The sequence below is a fragment of the Dicentrarchus labrax genome, unplaced genomic scaffold, assembly GCF_905237075.1.
Source record: "Dicentrarchus labrax unplaced genomic scaffold, dlabrax2021, whole genome shotgun sequence".
NCBI classification, from domain to species: domain Eukaryota; kingdom Metazoa; phylum Chordata; class Actinopteri; family Moronidae; genus Dicentrarchus; species Dicentrarchus labrax.
Window position 1 is genome coordinate 7,823,890 of NW_026136708.1, and position 18,991 is coordinate 7,842,880.

Here is an 18,991-nt window from a genome sequence, read left to right on the forward strand (position 1 = left end):
GTATTGCTTGCGCCCATATTTCCACTCAGCAGCATCTCAAGAACCAACAGTGGTCTCTGTTTTCAAAACTGCTGCTTAATATTTTGTCTGTTACTGGACTAGTTTGGTCCAGACAGTGTGTCCATTAATAAGCCTTTTTACTACAAAAATGTATTGTCTCTCTGGATCCTGCTATTGTGTTCTCACCTAAACCCTCATCAGAACATAAATACTGGTCTCTGCATACATGACATGGCTTCCCTTTTTTGGTTCAGAGCATACCCACTGATCCTCTCCCCTGGCTCAAGAGGCCTGTGAACAGCTCTTGGCCAGTGAGGCCACTTGACATGTACAATATTTGATCCACATAAGCTGCCACTGTGGGAGAGGCACATCCACATGAAAAGGAGAGGAGAGAGAGAAAGGGAGAGAGATAGGAGGCAGATGACTCCAAAGACAGAATGGATGGAGCTGGATCAATATTGAGTGGATCAATGGTAGATTACTTGTCATAGAAATATTGAATCCTGAAAGCAGTTTGTGATTACTAATTTATTTTTAATTTTTTTGGTTTAATTCCCTCATGAAGTAAATAATTTTCCGTGAAAAGTAATATCCAAAACAATATATCATATTCTAAAACAACCCCCTGTGTTCTTTAAATGTGGCTGTATGCAGCTAAATGCCCTAATATTCCTTGTTTACAAGTTGATTATGTGTCTTGCTGCCCTTGATATTAATAATTCATGGTGGCTTAGAGGCACAGTTTGTTCAATTTCCACCATTGTTAGATGATTACACACTTGATCTGTTCAAGCCCACATGAGAGCCTAATAACTGCCCATTGGACCAATTGCTGTCATAGGGATGGAAGTGGTTGCTACTGTGTATAGTTTACTTAAAATATAATGGTGTTTCTAGAAACCGAAACAGAATACGCTCATGTTATTAGATTATGTGGCTAGTAGCCATTATATCGTGCTGACTTTAATCTGAATAAGATTGTATTTTAACCAAGCTTTGACCAAATTTAACCCCTCACCCATTTACATAGGTTACATAAAGAGCTGTTTAATTCATAAACCTGTTCATTTGGCTTTCATGTAAGTGTGTATAAAGAGTGATAATTAAGAATGCTTCCTTTGTAATACAGTAGAGTATTAGAATTTTATTTCAGCACTTGGCCTCAATAATATAAAGGTTAAGGACATTGCTTTGAAACCTTCTTTTTTTATGGGTGTACATGAGATGGTTGAGTGTTGCTAAAGATGTTCCCCTGGGAAAGACACATCCTTCAGGAAATGGCCATACAGGAAGTAATAGGCAGAGAGCTTGTGTAGATGATGTACAGTGGAAATGACGGCATGGCAAATGTTTCCAGGATAACATCTGGAGCATGCCTTGTTAGATAGCTGTATTTGTTGCAATATTCATTAACAACTTTGGTCATGTTTATAAATACCCTTTAAGTAACTGGACTACGACCTCCACAGACGTGTTCATACATGGACATACACTCACATATGTGCAATACACATTCACAGACTTAGTATAGAAGGCATCACTTTCTGTTTCAAATGTTTTTAATTTATTTATTTATTGTACTATGCCACTGACTTGAGTAAGATGAATTTCCCTTTAGGGGCAATAAAGAATATCTAATCTAATCTAACAAAACAAAACAACAGAAGATATGACATAAATTGACCATTGGTCATGTTAACCAGTTAATGAATCACCTTTGTTTTATCCTCTTCAAACTGTACCCAAAAGATGCACTTTATGATGAGCCTTCTGCAAAATGGAACAAAGGGGACTGTCACAGGAAACAATTTTTTACTGATCCTACAAAATTCAACATGAATAAACCAGGATAATCCCAGATGTAAATACAATCTGCAGAACAGCAACTTTTCCCCACTTAGTTGTTGAAATCTATCCTACCATGTCTATGCTACTCTAAGTTTATCTTGCAAAATGATTGTATAAAGAAACCATTACCGCCACAGTTCCTGTCCTGCACTGGGCAAAGCAAGATGGAGCTGTGATGATGAGGTGAGGAGTGACACAAGGCGAATCGCAGTCACTGCTAAGTACAGGAAATGTTGAGGAATTTGTCTTGTCTTTGCTGCGGACATAAGGATATGAGATTGCTTGCCAAGTAGAGGATTATCCTCTTTTCCATCTATAGTGTTGTTCCTGTTTCGCTCTGTCTCCCTGTCTGTCCCTTTGACCCAATCTGTAGTTTACATTTACATTTTAGGCTTTTAGTACACTCTCTTATCCTCAGTGACATAGCTACCACTCAAAATCTATAGCAGAGCAGATGCGGAGGTGGTACTGTTTGTCTAATTTGCCACCTCATTTCCACCACTCTCTGACGAAGGCAGCCTTTCTTAAGGGAAGCAGCTTCCTATTAAAAGTTTATTAAGCAGAAGTCAGAGGAATGATTAAAATTCAGCTCAAGCCAAATAGGATGAGCAGCATAGGCGGGGGGGAGTGATTACACCCCAGTGTGTGTTATGCGTCCAAGGGCTTGTTTGTGTGTCAGGATCTCCCCTGAAGACATCACAAGCATCAGTAATATTACTGTAAGTGTATGAAACAAAGCCGAATAATGGAATCAGCAGCACGTTGAATATCTGCAAATTGCACTTCACTAATGTTGTTTTGTCTTGTTTTTTATTCACTTCTCTCTCTTTCTCTCTCTCTCTCTCTCCTTTCTCCTCGATGAATCTCTTTAGAGTGGTCCAGTGCTGTCCTCCAGTGTCCTCCCCTCCCCTCAGTTTTCTGTCCCTCTGTCTGTCACCTGGTAAGTACACTCAGATTTACCTCCCACATATACAGTACAGAGGCTTTCACTGTTTTCAATCCTTTATGCAATCATCATCTCACTGCCTGGCTTGAACTGCTGTCATCGTTATAAAATAGAACATCATTTCTTGTTAATGTACATGGAAACGCACGATAGACAGTCATTATTAAACAGTCAGACGTCAAAGATTAATTCTCTACTGAACAAATTAAACAAAATTAAATTTTAATTAGTGCCTAGAATTCCAACAACATTAATTGGTAAAAGCAAAATCAACTGTATTCTCTTGATGGGGCAAAAGCTTCTCTGCCAAAGGTAATGTTCCATGTTATTACTCTAACCCTACCTAGAATAAGTTTTAATGCCTGTTTAAATGATCACATAGCAGCTTGACAGATCAAATTGTGGTACAAATAGCCATTTTCAGATCTCTATGACACACCTTGTAATATTGCCAAACAAGAGACAACAGTTGCTGTCCCACTGCATTGCCAGCTGGCCTTACATCAACCCCACACCTGTTGCTTGTCAGTTCAGTTTAAATTATTGGTGGGTTTTTTTTGGTTAGTTACAAAGCGCCTTAAATAATAAAAAAGATGATGAAACTCTGTATATGCTAGATATTGACTAGGATAGATTTGATGTAATACTGTGGGTACATTTAGTCTAAACTCAGCTATAAGTATAGGATACAGTAGTTAAGGAGTCTTTTTTCACCGAGGCAAGTCGAAGTATAAGAGATGATCAAACGTTGATCTAGCTCATTTTTGGGGGAAATTATCAACTCTTATTCTATCACTGTAGGTCCAAGTGCCAAGAACACCTGTTGACAACAGCGTTCAGCTCTGAATGAACATTACGTTGTGCAGAATGTGAATGTGGGAATACACTGGCTTTGGTTACAGGAAGATGTCTTCCGTGTTCATGATGGTGCCTTGCAATATGTAGAGAAAAGCACAATTTCTCCATGTTAAAATTAGCGTACATCTAAATATTAAGAAGACAATTCAGCTGGTGCTTTTTGCACGTATCCGAGAAAGCAACAACACAAGCCAGCTCTAATGTATAATTCCCAGCTATCTGTTATCGCCAATTACAGGGCTTGTTTACTGGAATCGAGGGACTTGGTGGATCTGTTTTTATGGCTGGGTGTGTGTATGTGTGTGGCCAGGGCTTTTAATGATGGGGGTAGATGGTCTCTGTTTAGATATGTGTGTTCTCTGGTAAGGCCTGAGGGGGTGGTTGGGCTTGGTGGGCTAGTGAGTCCTTCTGTCTCTATAAATACGCACTGAGATCCCATTCAGAGGCTGAAATGCGCCGGTGTGTGTGTGTGTATGGTGTATGTGTGTGCGTCTTCATGACGCCGCTGCAGCCAGGCAAGCTAGAGGCTATTACTGGCCAGCAGGGTTGCTATGGAGACCAGTGGTGTCAGAGAGGAGCAACATCTGTGGGGTGTTTGTCAAAACAGGTTTTCCTCTTTCTGTTTTTGTCTTCTCTCTTTCTCTGTCAGTCTAGTAGTCAAAAACTCACTGCATGAGAAAGACTAATGTTGACTGAAGTAATAAAACCTGATGAAAAATCTCCAGTCTCTCATCATTAGTGTTTTCAAACATTGGTAAACATGGCACTTGAATGTGGAACTGTTTTAAAAGCTCTAATTTCTTTGGCGATAGTTCAGCTGACTATGCTCGATCATGCTCACAGTAGGCCCTCAGGCAAAGCCAATCAGCAGGGACTTGGGGACTCTTTTCACTGGGTTTACGCCAGTGGAAAGCACACATTCTGGGGAAGCATTTAACCTCTGCCCCTTACTGCTCCCTCTCTCCACAGCTCCCCTCTCTATATGGACATGTTCTATTTCCACAGCTCCTTTCTCCTGGCTGCCTTATCGGCAGCTCAGCAGGGCACAAATTCTCTTTTAATAGGTACTTATTTGGGCAATGGGAGAAATCCCATATTTTTTAGCAACCCCTGCTCCCTCCCCCTGCCTTTTCTCCCCCTGCCTAGTCCTCCTTGTCTCAAATTTGCAACCTTCTATTTATTACTCATTTTCTTGCTGGCTTATCCATAATTCCCCCATGTCACTCTCTGAGATGGGCAACAGTAAGGAGTAATGGTGGAAGGCTTCATTTTTGGCTAGAATTTCAGATGTTACAATGCTCTTCCAAAATGAAGTTTTGTATTATTGAGTGTCCATTAATTTGGAACATTTTAATCCCCTTCAGGCACTGTCTCAAGTATCCCATGGTGCCATTTTGCAGAAGCCAGCACAAACAGTAAACTCAAAGTAGATTGAGTTTATCTGAAGGAAATTTAATCATTTTCAAATGAAATCTGGAGGCTTCTCAGACACTTCACATAGGTCAACCAGAATATGTTGTGTGTGTATGTGTATCCTCACTATTTCTGACCATGTTTGGGCAGACCTGGTCCCTGAAGAGCCCTCGGAAGGGTATGTGTAGCTGGGAAAACCAAACCTTTGACCTCCTAATCTGGTCTAAATGAGACACACACACAGCACCGTGCCACACAGCACAGAGAAACACGGAGTATGTGATGTAACATAGTAATTTGGGGATAATTTGGTATTTCTACTCTGCAGGCATTGCTCTGCAAAGGCCAGTTACCTAACTTCAACACCCAAATTAACAGGCTTTTGCATGTTGCTCTGCACCCACCTTCATCACCTCCAAATGAAACATCAATCCATTTATGCCAAGATTAGACTAAGCCTTGAGTTATATTCTGACTGTGTCCTCATATGCCTCTGGGAATATTATAACATGAATGTCAAATAGCCCAAAGTGCATCTTCAGTATTATCAGATTCTTTTATGGGCCAACACAGCAGGAAGTGATGCAGTGCAAAAATAAACTACTGTATATTAAATATATATATATATATATATATATATATATATATATATATATATAATATATATAATATAGTTAATATATAAATATAAATTTCTGCATATAAGAGAAGCAAATATGAACTTAATGCTTGAATGTGCCAGAATAGAAGTGAAACAAGAAAGTTGAGTGAGCGATTGAGTTACATTTTGTAGTCATAGGTCTGTCAGAAAATAAGTGTTCTGCAGTTTACACAGACTGTTCACAGGCTCACTGTTCAGTCATATCCACATCACTCCTCTGTCCATGCTATGTCCACACACTGTTTAAAATCAACTGCGTAGACTTTTAAGTCTTTCTAATACCAGCGTTCCGGTGTGATGTTTCTATTATTAACCAGACACGGATACCATCTCCTCACCATCACCTTATGAAAAATGATCTTTTCCATATTCCATTTGGTGGCTTGAGTTATACATATTCATCACTGTACAAAGACTGAGGATTTCTAGCTGTATTTCAGGCTCATTCTCCACACACAAAGCTGCTTAAAACATCACTGTAAAAGGGATTCCCCAAGTAATGTGAAAGTCTTTTCTGCATTGCTGATACGGGTTGTTCTCTGATTGAAGATTCAGTCCTGTAAGTTTCTGCTTTCTTGTGATTTCTCAGTTCCAATTAACTTCATATTCCTTTTGCACCCATTATACTTACAAATAAAAGTAGTTTTGATACTGATATGCTGTCTGTTTACAGATGGCAGGGGAGGTTTCGACTAGAGAACTGTGTCCCATTCATAGGGTTGGGTTAAGTGTGCTAATGCGCCAGCCCAGCCCCCTCTACTTCATTACATTCAGGGAACTCCCTGACTAAGTGCCTTTTTAAACAGACACACAAACACACTTGCAAGCACACACACAGTCAAACATACAGAGCTCTAAATACCTCTGATTAAGACTGCTGATAACCCAGGGACAGCCCTTACCCCCTCTCTCACCTCCTTCTCTTCCCGCCTCCTTGCTCTCGTTCCCTCTGAGAGGCCTCAGTGTTCCCTCAGTGAGGGTAGTCATTGACCCTCGGGTCAGCAGACTCTCTCTGACACACACACACACACACACACACACACACACACACACACACACACACACACACACACACACACACACTAATAGCCACCATTTGGCAAAGGCTTTAGGCCATAATTTATTAGGTGGATGCTCCGTCCATTAGGCCATGTGTTAAATTCTTTGTGTAACACAATTTGGCAGAGGGTGGATGTAGATGACTATATATAGAACTCTTTGAGTATGTGGATGTGTGTGTCCCAGTATGGTTGTGTGTTTTATGAACTAATTTACATCTTCATCTACGGTTCAGTAGAGGTGAATCCTGGAAACTGACCAGACAAAGGTCTTGTGTTTGAAAGTGAGGGAGCTCCTACTGCTGTATTTGAACGTGGGATCGTCTTATTCTTACATATGTCCTGGCACGATATTTGTGCATGGGGTACAGTAAGTGCTTGTATGTTCACATATGTTCTGTCTAACCACAGTTGGGCACTGTAAGTCAGTGTGTGTGACTGAAAGACAGCCAGTTTCCATCCCTGAAGTTAATTATGTAACCTGCAAGTGAGTGGGGTGATCCTCAACTATAAAAGGCAAAGAAGATGGGTCATTTGGCTTGAAAAAAGACATTCTTCCTTTCAACGGCATAATACTTCCTTATCCACAATCTCAGAGAAACAAATGGTCATTACAGATTTTTATACATACAACCCAAGAAAAGCATATATCAGCCAACTGACTATAAAGGTTATTTTTATTTCTATGAACTAGTAGTTACTTTATATCTCTCCCCAACAATGCTACACTGAGGGAGCAGCCTAAAAAGCGTAAGTGTGTAAAAGTTTTAAAATAAAATTAATTTTTAATTTAAGTTTTTCAAGCTTTGTTTTCTTGAGAAAGGCTGATGTGAACTGTGAAAATATTTCACCCACTAAAAAGGGTTGTACTAGAAGATTGAAGTGTACCATAATTAATGTTGCACATTTTGTAGTTTAGAAACAAGAATATTGAGAGTGGTGCTGAGCTGGAATCTATTTTTAGTTATGTGAACAATCCTTAATCCTTGATTTCCCCATAACCCATTGTGTAAGGTTGTAGTCTGTATGTGATTCACCACAGTGCTCACTTTGTGTTTTCTCTCAGTTTGACACATTCACTCCTGGGAGCTGCCACAATTTGCTGTTAGCATCTTCACTGGAGCTGTTGTGTACCTCAAGTTGTGTGCCTTGCTCAAGGGTATTTCTGTAGTTGTCTGTTGAAGAAAACATGAGCAGGTCGCAAAAGTCTTTATGATAAGCTATGTGACAAAAATAATCCTTTCAGGCAGCAGACCTCCTCATTGTGAATTGAGTTAATGGTTAATTTACAATAAATACAAGTAGAGGTGGGCGATATATATCGTTTGCGATAATATCGTCATTGTTGTTTTGACGATGTGCAAATTTCCATTATCGAGTATTTAAATTATTTCGCCAAAAATACTTTATTTGAAAAGTGTCCTGAGATAACTTTTGTTATGAATTGGCACTATAGAAATAAAATTGAATAGAATTTAAAATTGAATTAAGGGGCCTGTAATAAGTTAAATTGCGGGTCCTATTTTTTTCAAGAAAAATAGTTGCTTCTTGATTTTGAATGCCTTGTCTTTCCAGCACAATTTGAAAATTTGCAATTTTCTCATCACAACCCCACTTCTCCAACCTGTAGGATAACGCTATCTTCTGAATAATAGTGATATGCAGTCCTGTTAGTGACTCATTGAGCTGAGTGGGCTAAAGAAAACTAACTAAAAAACACATGGGGGTTGATAAAGACATGGGCACAAACCATCATGGACATAGACAAACATGAAAACATATATAGAGACATAGATATATGCGAGGATACACACACAAAATCACACACTGCTGGAGGGGCAATAGAAACCTCATTTGACACTCAACAGTCAGTGAGCAAAGTGGAGCCCAAATGTGGATCAATTGAAACGAGCGAAAAGGGAATTTCAGTAGTGATTAGTGGTTGGCCTCGCCATTCAGCTTTTCCACTCACTCTTCTACTCACTCTTTCCTCAGTCCCTCAGCTCTCCTCACTCAGATTGTTTCCTGTTTTGTGTAGTAACATGTAGCCCAGAAATTGGCATGCTGGATTAGGCCTTAATTGAATTAGGTTGAAAAGTGAAATCAAAGATCTTATACAGATTATACACACACACACACACACACACACACACACACACACACACACACACACACACACACACACAGGATCTCCATCCTTGTTAAGGTAAGTACATGTTTACTTTGCAATCATTTTCCTCTCTTACACCACCCTGCAGTTCAATGACTAAATGAAACGTAAAAACAGATGCAGGCAATTGTAATATTGATTTCACTGCCATATGTGCTGTTTGCTCAGAGAACAGAGGTCTTCTTGGTGTTGTAAAAACACTGTATGCCTTGCTAAAGCCTCTTATTTAATTAAAGACTACTTTCATCCAATGTAAACAGTAGCAATTTTATGGTATTGCTCTTTGTCTCATGGCATGAGCGGTGTGTGAGTGATCTGTGTAGCAAAATATAGGAAAACATGAACCCATCTGCTAACTGGATTCTATCTGATAGGACAGAGTTTAATCTAATTCAATAATTGGTAATGCAATTGAACAAACCTGCCACCACCACAATGTTGTAGTCGGGCTACGATCTGGAATCAACGTCACTTCAGAAGGGCAACCCGCAGAATTTTGTTTCCAGGATCTTGTGTGTGTGTATGTGTCCTTCTTTTTCCCTGTATCCTGGTCGGTTGTTCTCTTGCCGGAGGTCATAACATTGTTTAACTAAACCAGTTGACCTGAGGTGTGTTTTGGTATGGTAAGGTGTTTTCCATCTTGCTTTCACTCTTAGTGTGAATTCTGGAAACATGACACAATATCATGAACACCTGTTTAGTTATTATGACAGTTACATACATAGTATAGTAAAACATGATTACCTACACATGAACCTGTCATTGTAGTGTGCTGTCTATAGGAGTTTGCTCTCTCTGGCCTCAGGATTTCTCCTCATTTCCTCCCCTTTGCTCTCATCCTAGCCTCCCCCCTGCCGTCTCTGCTCAGTGCAGGAACCCTGAAGGTGTGTGAGCTCTATGTGCACACTCTGGGGGCTCTGTTTTTCTCGGCAGGGACTAGTGCAAGCCCAGTAGCAATATGTTATGTTAGTATTGTTCAGACATGTAGCATGCAGACATGTTGTAAACGTGTCAAGGTGTAATGAGATGGATGTTCCAGGGCGGTAGAAACTGGCTCTGACCAATGGCTTTGTAGATAGCCTTCTGAAATAATGTGCACCATATACACTGGGCTGCTGTAATTAACTCAAATCTGTGTTTCTGCACACACCAAACCTTTTGACACCACTTTTATAAAAATTCATTTTGACAAAAGAAAGTTGCATTACACATTACAATACAATTACTCACTTTAAAGAAGGAAGTTTTTTAAAGACCTGGGAAATGCAGAAACTGATGGAATATCTATATAAATAATATAAATAACAAAGGAACATTAATAACAATAACAGTCCAAAGGAACATTAATAACAAACATTAATAGCAACATTGTAGCGTCTGGTCTGCCTCACCAGAAGAAGACGAAGACGAAGACGAAGACGAAGAAGAAGAAGAAGAAGAAGAAGAAGAAGAAGAAATTTGGTCGGTGCCCAGCCCTAGTACTGTCTTAATCTCATGCTTTCTCCAAACCTTGCTGTATCTACTTCCCTCTCTCATCCAAAAGGTAGAAGAGAGTGACCACTCTAGCTTTCTAAAAAGAATTCTGATCTAGATAGGCATGCAAAGAGAATAAGTATGTACATTTTCAGTTGATGCATGCATAAATATAAAGTGTTGCTTCAATTACTGTTTTAGTCGCACTTGAATCATTGCATGTAAACTAAATGCAACCAGCAAAATGCAACATTAAATGATCATTTAAAGTATACTGTTAGCCTACAACAGGCTGCCAAAAGCGGATTATTGTGTTGAAAAAATGAAAAGGTGACCTAAAACATTAGACACAGGAATGAATAACAAGCCAACACGTTCAACTGTAGTAAGCAACATATTGTTCCATTACATTGCATGCATTCTGTTGGAGACTTAGACAAGTGCCTAGGACGCATTGTTAGAATAAGTGCCTCTGGTGGGTTTTAACCTCTAACCCTTGCAGTGTTAGTGTTTTGCTCTGAGGTAAAGAACCTGTTTGTGTTAAACTGACAAGGCTGGCAGAGAGAAATATGTGGGAAATAATCAGCATTATCTGACTGGAACTGAATGTGATCTCCAAGGAAATATTATAAATTGTGATCATCATTGGCTTTTTAAAGATTCTGATGGGCATGAAGGAATGGCTTGTTTTGGGTAGCAGAGTCAGTGTAGGTGAGTTGGTAGATGTGTGTGTCCTAAGATGGCATCAGCCTCAAGGGCTGCTCTGACCCTAATAGTGAGAGAGAAAGATTAATAGTATTGTTGAAGGAGAGGCACATTAAGAAACAGTGTAGGGGTCCACAAAGAATTCTATGTCTTTCTATGCCTTCCAGCAGACATGCATACAGAAAGGAATTGTGTAATAAACAAGCAAAATGCTTTTGGTATTTTCAGTTGCATCTGTGTATTGTCATAAACTAACAAAAGCACCTCTGTCTAGACTCATATGTCGTTATTATTGGTCAATAGTTTGGAGCCTGCTGCATGTAGAAAGATGGGAGTGGTGTATTACGTGCCTTCACTTCTATACTCTTCTACTTGCAACCACAAGACAAGGCAAATATACTAGACAAACAGATAAGAGGATATGATGACACTTCAGAGTATGTACAGTTCAGATTAGAGACCCGGATGCAGCCTTGAGACGGTAATGTAATTGTACTGTATGTACATGAGCAATAAAACAGACTTTTACATGGGCCAAGCGTCGGGGGAAAATAAAGACTATGCTACTATCATGCCACACGTTACAGTATGTTTGACTTGAAGAATTTTTTTCTAAAACTAACCCAGCAGTGTGGGTGTGGAGCAGTAGCATAATATGGTATGATGCTACGTTTGTGTTTTCGCACAGCTTGACTGTTGTTTAAACAAACCTAATTCTCTTGACGCTCCTCTAAGTTCCTAGAATCTGAGGAGTGAAAATAATATACCATTGTATCATTGATTCTCTATATTATGTTTTAAATGATGAGCGAATCAAAAACAATATTAGAAAGTGTTTTTGAAGTGTGCAGGCTGCCAATCAGATGAGGAGGAGCAGAGTCATACAGTATATGACAGGTTTAGAAGAAAATTGAATCCGAACAAGATTTTGAATACAAAAATTGCCAGTAGATTGAAAATAAGTCATTACATTATGTTATTTATTGTTATAATTTGTGAGGTGTAGGTTTAATGGTCTTAATGTGAAAAGACTCCTTCGTTAGGCCCTGTTTCCCAACCTGACAGTACTATTTGTTTTGTGTTAAATCATTAATTTCAATGCAGAGTTTCAGGAAATCTGCGAATTACCTTTCAGGTTATACAAAAAAAGAGAACTAAAGTTTGTTTTAGTTGTGTGGTTTTATTTGTCTTCCACAAGGTTATGATCTGTTAAACACTCAGCCATACTGTGGTGTTGTATGATATACTTTATATACTTTGTTGATGTGTGTGATGTGTATATCTTCTGCACGATCAATGATAATGGTGAAAGCAGATGTGCATCATTAGATTCTTTAAATAGTGAATGAGTACTGTACTAGATTTGATTGAAATATATAATTATTTTATGGTAGTGACAGTCAACTATTGACTCGGGTAGGAAGAAGCTTAGTGAAGAGACAGTTTCACTAAATTTACCTACAATGAGTCATCAGATCATAGCTAAGGGTGACAGTCTCAATAACTGTGCACACAAAATAATTCTGTGTAATCGCATTCACTCATACTTGACTAATTGTATAACAATGTGGAAATGTGAACAGTGAAAACATTTCAGAGCACAAAGCAGAATCCTGCATACAGTGCTGCTTCCTTCAGCATCCCCTTTAAAGGGACATTGTGTGGTGTTTTAAGTATTTTATTAGCTAAAATCAATGTCTTCATTCATAAATGTGTCCTCATTGGTGTAAAATTACCTCTGCCAATGATCTGACTTATCCTCGTAAGTTCAGAATTTCTTATCTGTATATACAGGGCAAGTCCATGGAGGCTTCCATGTCGTTCCGCCATTTTGACAAAAACTATAATCGCCGAGAGGGACATAAAGCACTAGCCTACCTGTCTAGCTAATCCACAACGCGTTTTCGTTCAGAGCCAACGTCACGTGACTGAAACCAGCTATAACGGAGAAGGAGGTCAGTGAGAGGCGCTTGTCACTGCCCCAGCACATTTGAAAGTCTGCACTGCACTTTAGTTAATAATGGAGGATCATACTTATGCCGAGCCACAGGAGAAGGAATCCTCGTCGCCAAAAAAGCGAAAAGGGGAATTAAAAAGGCAACGTGACCGGCGAATTGGAAAAACGAGGGTAAACATCGGGGTAGCTTTCCCCAGGTGGAAAGAGCTAATGAAGGAGAAAGACTTTAAAAGGGACGCTGAAGTTGCCTGCTTTCTCCTCAACAGGTAGGCTTCTTGGTACATAACGGCTACCGTAGTTGCAATACGCATTTGAAAACGCGAGGCACTAGAGAGCACTATTCGTTTGAATGCAAAATACAATTTCACCACTAGATGGGAGAAATTCCTACCCAATGTCCCTTTAAGTTTAAGTGCGAACTACAAACTAAATTTGAGCTTAAAAGTTCTCTCTTGACAGCTGTTTTTACATATTTTAATTGAGTCACATGGAACCTGAAAAGAGGTCTAATTGGCCAGAAAAAAGATATGAAATATATAAATGCGCACTGCCCAGGGTCTTTAAACCCATCTTCTTTCTTCTAATCCGCACAGTCTCTTAATTACTGAAGTAGGTTTACAATCTGATTTCACATAGAGATGATACTTTTCACCTGGGTTCACCTGCTCATCATCAATGTCACGGAAACAGCAATTCTGCCCAGCATTTGCTTAACCAGAAACTATTATGCCTTAGAGAGGACAATACAAGTCCCAGGAGGTAATAGAAATGCAGATTTATTAAAACTGAGGTGAAAAAAATATTTCACTTCCACTTAATCTTTTCTTAGAATGGTCACATGAATCAATACAGGTAAAGATCACTCTTAAATTTGTTGTACTTAAACAGCCAAAAACATGAGTGAATAATGGACCTTAAGGATGTCAAACTAGCCTTACTCATGGGTGTAGTTTTGTATAATGAAGTGGTGCTTATAAGTTCATATTTTGATTTACAAACTGACAAGAAATTCTTGCCTATGGTCTTGAATCAGGGGTGACAAAACAGAATGATGCATGTTTGTTTATCTCAGGATGCCCCTTAGCAAAGCACATACAAATACATTTTTTGGGAAAACAACTTTTTTTCATTGCCACAGAGTCAGATGAGAAAATCAATATTTAGTTTAATCTCTCTGCTCACTACAGAGGTCCAGGAGATGTATAGTGGCGCAAAACACAAAGGGTCAATACACCTAACAATTCTAAAGTTGTGTTCAGTGCTGTGCTGTAAAAAATAGCTTCCTTCGCCTTTAATTTCCTTTGGTTTTCTCCTGTTATGTTGTATAATATTTTAACTGTCTGCCAGCCTAAATCCAACAATGAGGCTGTAACTTTAGGATTTTTTCGAGTCAGGCCATACATGGTCAAACCACGAGCACCTGGGCAATTATTGTCAAGTAGCATGATGAAGAGCATCATATATGTAACATTTATCTTATTCTCTAACTCCGACCAGCTGTTCCAGATAATGTCTGACACTGAGCAAAGAAACAATATTTTTCCTGCTTCTGAGGCTACAAAAGGAGAAGACTGCAGGAAAATTATGTTTAACTGGAATTTAAATACTTTTAATACTTTTAATACTTTTTATAAGGCATTGATGCAGTAGTTTTCTTTTCAGTGCAGCTGTTAGATTGACCAATTCTGTTCCAGCTGCTATGAATCAGGGTTCATTGGAGCCCATTGCCTAATATGCTAGTGACTCTGAATGTATTTGAACTCCTTTGCAGTATTGCATGTACTTACTACAGTGTTGTAGCTATCAGCCTAGGCCACATCAGGCCACATTAATGGTAAGAGAAAATAACAAACATGGTATGGTCTTGTATTATTTTATAGTACTATTGTAAGTTTAATTACAATGATAATGTTGGAACTGCGTCTAGTAGCTTATAAATCTTAATTAAGTACTCATTTTGGTTTATTTGAAAATGAAACCTGTGAACCTCTTGTAAATCTAGATCATTTTCAGATATTGCAGAGATATAGCGCTTTTATAAACCTTTGGAGATGATCATTTCCCATAACTGAATATATTTTTTAGCAGCAGTAAAAGGTAGGCTCAGATGGGTTCAAATTTTAAATGAATGCACAATGACTAACACCAAAAACATCAGGTGATGATTTGTGCTGTAAGATCAAATGAGGCATGAAAGCACGCCTAACTAAAAGGGCCTGCTTTCTCCCTCAGTTTCCTGTGGTTTCAAAATGTGTTATTTTTAATGTTGGACACCTTTAATGCCTAATCCAAACCAGGTATTAAGTAAAGGATAGCTTCGGTTATTGTGTGAGCAATGTCAGATGTGCATCGCTGTGTGTTGTTCACTTGTGTCCATTTGAGTGTGTCCCCAGTCAACCCTTCCACCACTGGCTGACTGATGTAGCTGTAGCCTAATTTTAGTTTATGAGGTGTGGGACCGCTGGGTGTTACCCTAGCTGCCATTTCAGATGAGGAGGCTGGGAACAGTGTGCCTCACGGGGCTCCTATCTATCGTAATTATCTCATTGTCAGGGGTTGGACAGGGGGCTCGGACCTCGCTCGCTTCCTTCAGCTTCCCTCAGCTCTTCACGTGTGCACTCACACGTCCAGGAGCTCAGAGGCCCAATGTGGGCGCTGCCATGGCCTTACAGAACCTCAGCGTGCCGAGCTGCTATTGGACAGATTTCATCCCGCTGAGGAAAATGTTATCTAATGCATACTGTTGAGAGTGGCAAGATCTAGGCTATCATCAGACAGGACAGCACAACCCAATTAGTCCAAATTAGACATGTGATTTGTCCTATCTGAATCATTTTTAATCCGATTTAGGAATATATATAATTTCTTTCCGATTTGGTTTAGAATTATTAAATACTCTAGACAGGGTGCAGCCTATTTACACTAGCCTTCTCTCTGTGGGTTGTTATTGGCGCTCTGCCCGCCCTCAGTTCTTAATCTCCACAGGAAGTGTGCATCTGTGTTTTCAGTCCCCTGACAGGATGTGTGCGTCTGTGTTATCGTCCCCTGGTAGGACACCACAGATGGTGAAGGGCTGGGTTTGACGAAGTTGGCTCCTTTTTTGTACATCACTTGGTGTATTGACCTGGCCTGGCTGCTACATTTCCTGTAACGCTATGACGTATACCAGACTACACTTTTGGGTCAGGACCCAAAATGAGCTGAGCAAATGAAAGGAGTAGTAGTGTGTGTTCTCATTTTCTGGTGGGTCCACCCTCTGCATCAAGAGTAATTGTATCTTTTAATGAAGCTGCACAGGGGGGTGGGATAAGCTCCTATTAGCTGCTGTATAATTGTGTAGCCTTTCTGAAAAACTCTGTATTGTCATATCGACAGCCCACAGACATCTCAAAAGCCTTTCTTCATCTGCATCTGTCATGCCGGGGGTGGACTGTAGCCCACCCAGCTAGTAGTTGTCTGTAGCCTCTGTTGATGTTGTCTCTGATCTGTGTTCCCCACATCAAAAGCAGACAACCCCTCCACCCCCACTGCTGTACTCCCCACCTCGTCCCCCCAACCTCTCCAGTCAGCTTCTGTCACACACAGCTGTTTCACTCATCCATCTCTCCCTGCCCACCACTGTTCTGTTTTATCTCTGCGCTCCTCACGTCACTCTCTACTCGTCTCTCATCTCTCTCTCCCATTTTTCTGTCCCTCACCTCTCCGTACTACTTACTGGTTTTATTTCCCCTCGCCTCTCTGATCTGTCTCTTTCCCCTGTTCATTTTCCCTTTGCCTTTATCTCTTTCCTTTTCTTGCGATCTCTCTCTAACACCTACTCTCCGTTGGTCCCTATTTCTTTCTCTTTCTGTATCACCCCTCTATCTTCCTCTTTGTCATCTCACCCATCAAGTTTCCCTCTGTTTATCCCTGGGAGGAAAATGGGTGGTTTATGCATGAAATATGGGACTTCTATCTCGAACTGAGTAACGGCAAGGTGCTTCCACACACACAGCCACATGCAAACACTCAAGGTAGACATTTTCACCAATAAAACTTAAAATAAATCACATCTTCATCACATCTTTGGATATTATTCAGAGATTAAATTACAGCAATGCGCATTGTAAAGCATATGATTGTTTTGATTATATGTTATATGTCTATATGTATATGGTATATGTATACTGTCTGTAATTATTATCATGATGGAATCCGAGCCCTATAGACTGAAACAGAATCGAATCACACCTCAGGAGTGTTCCCATAATGGAAATATTAATACCGGATGAGCTCTTAGACTATACATAGTATGTCACGTTCTCAAGTGCGCTTCTCCCTCTCAGTTTTGCCTGACACATTTGAGGCTGACGTAAGGGGAGCCTATATTTGGGTGGTGTCATCAACAATATTACAGTTTCCTGTCAGGACCCCCTCCCCTCCTTGAGCTGGATGTCTTGCGTGATGCTACACGTGCAGGTGTGTCACATGAATCAAGCCTTACTTGCTTTTTGTGTTTGAAGTACGGTGGACAGCCAGACTGTTTGAGGCCAAGTGTGAGATAAAAGTAGACTTAATGGAAAATTCCAACCTCACATACTATTTAACTGACAAATATGCTCAACCTGTGTTGTTCAGTCCAACCCAGGAGTTGTCTCTTTGATGGTGTGATGCACCCACGGTCCTTCAACCTGCCTTACCTTCTTATACTTTACTGCTCCATTGCATTCTGGTTTTGTGAGGCTACTGGCGGAGATTCTGGTATCTCCCTGTCTTTCACCGTGAATAACTTCCATTGTAACTATGTAGGAGATGTCTTACTGCATGTCACATTGACAGATTTTTTTGCTAGTCATAACCAAAGCCAAGATAAACATTTTGAAACCTTTTCAAATAGTCCTAGACTTGCAATGCTCTGTGTTTTGGCAGTTAGAGTTTCTAGGGTATTCAGTCAAGCATAAACTCTGGTTTGCAACTCAACAACCTACTGTAGCAATGTTTTTCTTGTTGGTTAAAGGACCAGTGTATGGTGTTTATGGCATCTAGCGGTGAAGTTGCAGATTGTGACTCCATAGCCTCACCTCACTTCACCCTTCGCTTCCAAGGGCTAAGGAGAAACTGAGGCGTAATACACAAACAGCGCAATTCTTATTTTCCAAGTTAATATCCACATAATGAGATTATACCTATGAATATTTTTCTTGTCTGATAGTACATTGTCCTAAATGGTACACACTGGACCTTTTAAAACATTGCACTGAAATACCGCAAGTCTGAATAAGGCATGTGTTTATAGAGGTTGTGAAAGACGGTTGTGCTGAGATGCCAGTAAGTGCATAATCAAGTGATTGTGAGTAAGAGCCAAGAGAAATTAGATTTTATGACTGCAGTAATTGATTTGTTTCTATGTAAAAACCCACATCTCTGTGCGGAGAGACCACACTAGAAATACCAAAAGTGTATTTCAGACATAAATGAGTACAGTTGAAATGTGGGATTCATCATGTCTGAGGAAAAAACCTTGTTTACTGTATTGATGCAAGTATGCACAGACTCATCAGGTAAACCAAGGAAAGAAATTACATCATAGAAATCCTCTGAGACGAGTGTAAGTACGAACTGCTGCTTCAATGGAGTGTACTGAGCATAATTTACCATATATGTTGTATTTGACTTTTAGCAAATCTCATCTAGTACATTAATTTATCAAACAACTATTATTAACATGAGGTAATTACACTGCAGCTGTCTTTCCTTGGCTGAAGGGGGATTTGAAGTTTGGGCTTTCTGTCTTCTTTGATCCGTTGTTATCACTCAAACATACAACTTTTGTAATGCTGCGACCTGTGTATAAATGATTAATTTTCCTTTGTGAAAACAAGAACAATTGTTTATCATTTGTGGTTAATTTTTCCATCAT

General features: G+C 39.7%; 1 protein-coding gene across 3 annotated transcripts in view; it reads left to right on the top strand.

Annotated features, from left to right (window-relative positions):
* LOC127367943 (1-phosphatidylinositol 4,5-bisphosphate phosphodiesterase beta-4) overlaps positions 1–18,991 on the top strand; it is a 68,046-nt gene that overhangs the window by 14,860 nt on the left and 34,195 nt on the right. For all 3 annotated transcript variants that reach the window (XM_051408252.1, XM_051408251.1, XM_051408253.1), the window contains exon 3: positions 2,724–2,791. The gene's annotated coding sequence lies outside the window, so the exon portion shown is untranslated. The remainder of the gene's footprint in view (positions 1–2,723; positions 2,792–18,991) is intronic.